Here is a 6,368-nt window from a genome sequence, read left to right on the forward strand (position 1 = left end):
GGGCCCCAGCCTCCGCACCGCTGGTCTCCCTTCCCTTTCCTAGGAGGCCGGAGACAGAGATCCGCAGCCGCTCCTTCCCCTTTTCTGGAGCAAGACAAATTGGAGCTGAAAAAAAAAAAAAGAAAAGCTAAGAAACGTGTGTGGAATCTGATAACCCAAAATTTGATCCAGGCTCCATCCCTGCGAGACTGTGGACTAAATTTTAAACCTCTATTTCCTCACCTAAGAAGTAGATAGATAGTAATGATTCAACGTACCTCCCAAAATTATAGAGATGAAATAAAGATAACATGTTATGCACAGTACATGGTGCTTAATAGGAAAGCAGTAAACGGTAACGGTTGTTACTGTTGTTAGTAAACCGAGGTGAAGATCATTGACATAAAATGACTCTGAACACTGCACAGCTACTGCCCTGCCAGCTCACCTGAGTAGATGGATATTAGAAAGGATTTGTGCAGGAGCTGGAAACCTGGCGTTTCCCACTGGCCACCACTTCAGTGCAGAACGCCCCTTCCAAGCGGAATATCCTCTGCTTGAACATCCATTCTCAGCTTGAGCATTTCCAAAAACAGGAAGCTCATTGCTAAGAGGAAACCCTTGTCCTCCGGCTCTAGGGAGTCTTCCATGTTCAGTCTATTGGAAGAGGCTTCCTGTCACCACAGACCACCTCCAAGATTCCTTCCAACTCCTGACTTTAAGATTCCGCTACTTGAACATAGATCCATCATCCCTCATCCATCACAAAACAGCTGCAGAACAGCCCACCACGCCCCAGTCCTTGATCTTAGAAGGAGCTGAAGGATTAATTTTTTTCATCATTTGTCCATTTCTCCTACAATCTTAAATTTTTTTTGACTAGGGTTTCTATGTGGCTGAATTTGGTGAAGTTTTCACTAACCCAGAACACACACACACACACACACACACACAGACACACACAACCCCATTAAAGTTCTTTCCTTCAATGAAATTGGCAAAGGGGCATAAAGAAAACTGGAACCTAAGGACCCAGTGACTCCCATTTTACAGAAGAAGACAGGGAGTTACCAAAAGACACGCAATTATGCTGCCTGGCTTAAGCACAACAGAATTCCATTTTGGGAACAGAACTGCCCTTTAGCCCTGTTTGGGGCAGCCAAGTACATTCTGTCTGTTCCATAATTGGCTGAGCAGAGCCAGAAGCTGGAGCACACCAGAAAGAGTACTGGATTGGGAGTCAGGAGACCAGACTTTTAGTTTCAGCTCTTTCTTATCTAGTTAGGTGACGTCAGATTGAACAGGAAGATCACTAACCAGCTCTGGCACTCATTCAGTGGTGATCACAAATGCTTAACTCATTTCCCGTTTAGAAAAAAACAGTGCAGCTTACTGCCAGCACTTATTTCTCAGGGCAAATGGGAAATGTCTTAAGAACTAAGCATGAAATTCAGAAACACTGAATATTGAATCCTTCTCTCTTGAGGGGAGAAAAGGCCCAACTGGCCCAAGTCCAAAACACCAGTGCCATTTGCCTGTAGTGTATAAGACCAGAGGGAGAATATAAAACTCTTTCTGAAAAAGAGCAGTCTGCTCTGAATCCTAATCGTTTTCAGAGCCTTGATACCTGAGGCAAATATCGAGATCTGTGTAGCGCTAAGGGAATCAGAGGACCAGGAAGAAATAGTGGGCCCAGTAGAAAAGCAGCAGCTCTGTTCTAGAGACAGAGGGCCAAAAAATTGAGCCCATTCAATCTAACAGCCAAAAGAGGGACTCGAACACCTTTGCTGTGTGCATGGCCAATAGGAGCAACTCTAAGCCTTTAGGCTGGTGTCCAAGGCCTTCTGAATTCTGGCCCCCACCTACTTCTCCGATTCCCATCATGTCACCCCAAAATACTCTATGCTGGGGTGTCTAATCTTTTGGCTTCCCCGAGCCACACTGGAAGAAGAATTGTCTTGGGCCACACATAAAATACACTAACACTAATGATAGCTAATAAGCAAAAAAAAAAAAAAGAAAAAAATATTGTAAACGTATCTCATATTTTAAGAAAGTTTACTAATTTGTGTTGGCCTCATTCAAAGTTGTCCTGAACTGTGGGTTGGACAATATTGCTCTATGCTGTAGTAACACTGAACCACTTCTCATTCCCATCCTTTTCCTTACTCTGTGACTTATTTATTTATTTATTTTAGCTGTCTCTGCTGCCTGGAATGTTCTTTCCATGCATCTCTGCCTAGTAAACTCTTACTCATCCTTCAAACCCTATTTCAAAACCCACAACCTCTATGAAGTCTTCCTCAATCCTCATCCATCTTCCTCACTGCAAGAATGAATCCCTCCCACTGGGATTTTACAGCACTTCTTACATTCATTTACAGTTATGTACATGAAACACAACTGTATTAGGGCTTTTAAAATGATCAGCTATTTAATTACCAATTCATGTCTCACAATAAATCTTGAGGTCTTCGGGCAGGGACCTTGTTTCCACTGTGTGTCCACTGTGTCTGGCACAGGCCTACTGTGGGGAGGTGCTTTGCCTCCTTTTCCTAGGGATGGCCCTGGGGTCTGGACCACATTAAGAATAACCATGAGCTGGTAGTCCAAAAAGACCATATATTGCTGTGTAAGGGTCAAGAAAATTCCTCTACTTAGAGAAAGATCCTGAAGAATACATTGTTTGTATTGAACTAATCCCCAGAGTTCTGCTTTGTTTTGAGTTAACTACGAAAAAGCAGTACATCATGGCCAGGTTAAAGTAATATTCACCTTTAAAATCAAAGTTCTGAAAAACAATGAACTTTAACTGGCTAGCAGTAGAGTTCACATTTCAACAAAAAAGAAGTCCAGTGCAGTAAGTATGACCAAAGAGAACAAATGTGAACACCCAAATATTTAAAGAAATGTCAGGAACTAGTACCTAGAGTTGGCCTGGCAGTCCCAAGTTCTCAGGTTCTATTGCAGCTTACCTGGACTAAACGGTGCTTGAAATGAGGAAATTCACAGGCAAGACCTTGAAAAGCCCTGCCTATTTAATGGGATTTGCTAAAATGAACTCTAACCCTTTTATAAATATTGAGTATGTGAGAAAGTATTTAAATGCAAAAAAGTGAAACCAGAGTATTAAAAAAAAAATGCTCTCCCTGCCCCATAAAGGAACTTTTAAATTTTACCTGTGGACACATTAGATATTTTAACTAAACCAATCAATGATAAATTCATGGTATGTGGGGAAAAAAAATCTGTTCCTTTTAACTTTACAATGAATCTGATGTTTTGTTTTTGAAGCATTGCTCAGAACTGCTGGAGAAAAAGAACCAATGGACAGAGCATGAAGAGCTTATTGCTTGAAAGGTCTACGGGGAGTGACAAATACAGTGTACTTTTGAAGGATCCAGAGGACCAAATTTATGCATCTCAAACATGGTCCTGGTTATCTGAGCTGGCAAGTTTCTGGGCTCCTGGTTCCAAGGATGCAATGGAGAATAGGGGTTGGGGAGGAGGTAAAGACTTCACCCATAGCTAACATCTTCTGGGGAAGGGCCCTAGAGCAGGAAGGCCCTGCCCCTCTCTGGCCCGTCTGGCAGCAGATTCCTGACTTCTGCTGCACTCTTGTGTGCATTTAGTCTTCTGAATTGAGGAAGGCTAAGCTCGACTCCAGCACCCTCCAACTGTCACCATTTTCACTGTGGATTTTTCCTGTGGAGGCAGGCCTCACCCACCTAAAGTCCCAAGCCAGTAGCCAGGTAGAAAAAGGGAGGGCAACTTTCAAAACTCTAAAATAACAACCTGGTCCAGCCTCCTAGGTGTGATGGGATTATTGTAAAAGACCAGTTTCCAGTGGAAAGTGAAACATTGCTTCCTCACTGGGTCCTTAGGTTCCAGTTTTCTTTATGCCCCTTTGCCAATTTCATTGAAGGAAAGAACTTTATTGGGGCTGTGTGTGTGTGTGTGTGTGTGTGTGTGTGTGTGTGTGTGTTCTGGGTTAGTGAAAACTTCACCAAATTCAGCCACATAGAAACCCCAGTCAAAAAAAATTTAAGATTGTAGGAGAAATGGACAAATGATGACAAATGGAGCTGAAGTCAAGAGTTTGGTATTTTAGCTAGGCACGGTCCTAGTTACTTGGGAGGCTAAGGCAGGAGGATCGCTCGAGCCCAGGAGAATCCCTCAAATTTAAGGCTGCAGTGAGTGAGCTATGATCATGCTCCTCTAGCCCGAGTGGCAGAGTGAGACCCCATCTCACACACACACACACACACACACAAAGAATACAGGCAGATGATATGGTTTGGATCATGGGGGCAGATTTCCCCCTTGCTGTTCTCTTGATAGTGAGTAATTTTTCATGAGATCTGGTTGTTTAAAAGTGTTTAGCACCTCCTCCTTCACTCTCTCTTCTTCCTCCTCCAGTCATGTGAGATATGCCTGCTTCCCCTTCATCTTTTGCCATGATTGTAAGTTTCCTGAGGCCTCCTCAGCCACGCTTCCTGTACAGCCTGTGGAATCATGAGTCAATTTTTCTTTTCTTCTTTCTTTCTTTCTTTTTTTTTTGTTTTTGATGTGGTCTCGCTGTCTTGCCCAGGCTGGAGTGCAGTGGTGTGATCTTGGCTCACTGCAACCTCTGCCTCCCAGGTTCAAGTGATTCTCCTGCCTCAGCCTCCTGAGTAGCTGGGATTGCAGGCGCAGGTCACCACATCTGGCTAATTTTTGTGTTTTTAGTAGAGACTGGGTTTCACCATGTTGGCCAGGCTGGTCTCGAACTCCTGACCTCAGGTGATCTGCCCACCTCAGCCTCCCAAAGTGCTGAGATTATAGGCATGAGCCACCATGTCTGGCTCTCTCTTTTCTTTATAAATTACCATGTCTCAGGTAGTTCTTTATAGCAATGTGAGAATGGGCTAATACAAGGGGACAAGATGATTATTCAGCCTCTTCACATATGAAAGGGGATGAAAAAGTCTGGCCTCCAGGGACCCTGGCTGTCTGACTGAGACGCCTCTTTCTACACTCCTGGAAAGCACTCCTTGGAGGAGAAGGGAACCCAGCTGGGGATGAGGATCTGAGCTGAGGTATCTGCCCCTTTTTTCCCCGTCCCCATCCCTCCTCATGTCCCCTAGCCCATTTCGTCAGGGACTAACTGATGATGGACTTGTTGTTTATTTATTTATTTTTATTAAGAGAGAGTCTCAGTCTATCACCCAGGCTGGAGTGCAGTAGTGTGATCTCGGCTCACTGCAACCTCCACCACCCAGGTTCAAGCGATTCTCGTGCCTCAGCCTCCTGAATAGCTGGGACTACAGGCGTGTGCCACCAACCCAGCTAATTTTGGCTGGTCTTAAACTCTTGACCTCAGGTGATCTGCCTTCCTCGGCCTCCCAAAGTGCTGGGATTACAGGTATGAGCCAGTGCTCAGCCAAGACATGTTATTTAAAACAACAAGAACCTTTCCCCAGCAGTCTGCCTTGGTTGAGTTTCTGGATGGTTCTGTTGGCATAGCAGGTGGCATTACAGTTAGGTGTCATCCTGTACTGAGTATGCAAGCCCAAACCCATAGGCACCAATGGCAGGAAAGCCCCCACCTTCCAGGTTGGGCTGGCCAGCTCCCTTGTGGTGAGGATTCTGTGATCCATCTGGACGTAGGCTGAGATCAAGAAGGCTGTGTAATCAGCCCCCTTTAGAGCCAGCTCAGGTCTGCAGAGCAAACAATATCTGTGTAATTCCTGACCTGTGGGTAGAAAGAACAGAAGAAGATGTTGGATCTCCGGGGACTTCCCTCAGGAACCGGCCCCAGACTTCCTTTCCAGGATGATTTATCATTTCTCTCCTTCAAGACCCATTTTCTCTAGCCAGACTGTCTTTTCACTCTCCCTGGAGTGTCACAAACTCTTTCTGGCTTCCAAAATGTGGGCATACTTTTCTCATCACCTGGATTACCCTTTCTATCTCCTTGCTTGTACAATTCTTACTTTCCTTTCAAGGCCTCCTTCTATCTGCCATTCCCCCGAGCCCTCCCTGACCATTGTGGCTCCCTCAGGAACTGCTTCCTCCTGTCACCTCAGGGCACTTCCCATCAGTCACCTTCATTTCCCACTCATCTGCATGGCAGTTCCTGAGACATCCTCACATCACAGACTGCATCAGGCCTGAATTCCTGCGGCGGAAGCTCACTTTTTGTGTGTATATCTTGTTATCCCCACTTGAGGGCAGTCCCTGGGGCTTCTCATACTTTCCCAGCGATGTACCCCCAGTGAGTGAGGAAAGGGGAAATGCTCCTTTGGGAGGGTCAAGGGCATAGTCCCTATGGCAGTGGTCCCCGACCTTTTTGGCACGAGGGACAATTTTTCCATAGACGGGGATGGTGGGTGGGGGGGTGGTTTCGG

General features: G+C 45.3%; 1 long non-coding RNA gene across 1 annotated transcript; it reads right to left on the minus strand.

The window, feature by feature from the left end:
• Window positions 1–46: 46 nt before the first annotated feature.
• Window positions 47–5,713, minus strand: LOC141408031 (uncharacterized). The gene is made up of 2 exons (XR_012420056.1): window positions 5,568–5,713; window positions 47–105 (listed from the first exon to the last, which is right to left on the minus strand). It is a non-coding gene; the product is annotated as an uncharacterized lncRNA (long non-coding RNA).
• Window positions 5,714–6,368: the final 655 nt, after the last annotated feature.

The sequence above is a fragment of the Macaca fascicularis genome, chromosome 1 (genome assembly GCF_037993035.2).
Source record: "Macaca fascicularis isolate 582-1 chromosome 1, T2T-MFA8v1.1".
Taxonomy (NCBI): Eukaryota; Metazoa; Chordata; class Mammalia; order Primates; family Cercopithecidae; genus Macaca; species Macaca fascicularis.